This window comes from Corvus brachyrhynchos, unplaced genomic scaffold (genome assembly GCF_000691975.1).
Source record: "Corvus brachyrhynchos isolate BGI_N302 unplaced genomic scaffold, ASM69197v1 scaffold162, whole genome shotgun sequence".
Lineage (NCBI taxonomy): Eukaryota > Metazoa > Chordata > Aves > Passeriformes > Corvidae > Corvus > Corvus brachyrhynchos.
This window is the reverse complement of record NW_008236696.1, coordinates 5,063,484-5,064,358: the sequence shown is the minus strand read 5'-3', so window position 1 is coordinate 5,064,358 and position 875 is coordinate 5,063,484. Positions and strand designations below refer to the sequence as shown.

Below are 875 nucleotides of genomic sequence, written 5' to 3'. Positions count from 1 at the left end.
AGGGGCGGGTTGGGTGGAGCGCTGAGGGGCACGGCCAGAAGAAGGGTTTGGGTGCTGGGGAAGGCAATGCAGAGGGTATACAGAGCAGCAGTGCCCCGACGCTGCCCCGTGCGCCCATGCTGGGTGGGTGAGGCTCAGCAGGGCCCGCCCCGCACACAGCAACCTGCTCAGACTCTCTTGGGCAGCCGTGGGCACGACAACTCTGTGGCCACACAGTCCCTGCTTCCCTGCACACCTCCCTGGCCCTGTCTGTCCGCATGCCTTTGCCAGGGCAAAGTACCGTCCGCCTTGGGCACCGTCCCAAGTAGAGGCCAGGGAAAAGCACCTTTGCCCGTGATGTCTGGGGGCCGTGGGCAGTGGAGAGCAGTGGAGTCACTGGGGACACAGCGGGGAAGGAGGACACCCCAGGACAACGGGACACACTGGTGCCAGTGGGGAGGCCTCGGAGGAAAAGGAGTTGTAAACATGGGGCTAAGGTTGCGGGTGGGGGAGATACGTTATCTCGGGGGCAGAGGGCCGGGGACATGCCGTGCGGGGGAGAGGAGCGTGCCCGGCTGGCGCCTCTGGGACCCCCACAGGGTGGGCATCCCTTCCCAGTGAGGAGGGTTTTTGGCAGGGGGTGGTGAGGTGTGTGCAAAAGTCCTGCCCTGGGAGTGGGGGCTCAGCTGGGCTCCTCCACAGCCGGGGGGACTGGGAGTGACACCCCAAACAGGATACAGCACCCCAAACAGGGCACCGCGGAGTTCTGCCGCCCTGAGCAGGGCAGCACCTCCAGACCCCCAAAACCCCCGGGTGCTCCATCGCGCCCTGTCCCATCCTGGGCTACCCCGGTGTCCGCCCGTTGCCCCCGGTACTCACCAAGGTCTGCTCATACT

At 66.1% G+C, this 875-nt stretch overlaps 1 protein-coding gene across 5 annotated transcripts in view; it reads right to left on the bottom strand.

Annotated features, from left to right (window-relative positions):
• CLCN2 (chloride voltage-gated channel 2) overlaps positions 1 to 875 on the bottom strand; it is a 27,553-nt gene that overhangs the window by 25,725 nt on the left and 953 nt on the right. For 4 of the 5 annotated variants that reach the window (XM_017726974.1, XM_017726973.1, XM_017726972.1 and 1 more), the window contains exon 1: positions 859 to 869. The exons of the other annotated variant lie outside the window; for it this stretch is intronic. The gene's annotated coding sequence lies outside the window, so the exon portion shown is untranslated. Of the gene's footprint in view, positions 1 to 858; positions 870 to 875 lie in introns of those variants that run through there. 5 annotated transcript variants of the gene reach the window in all.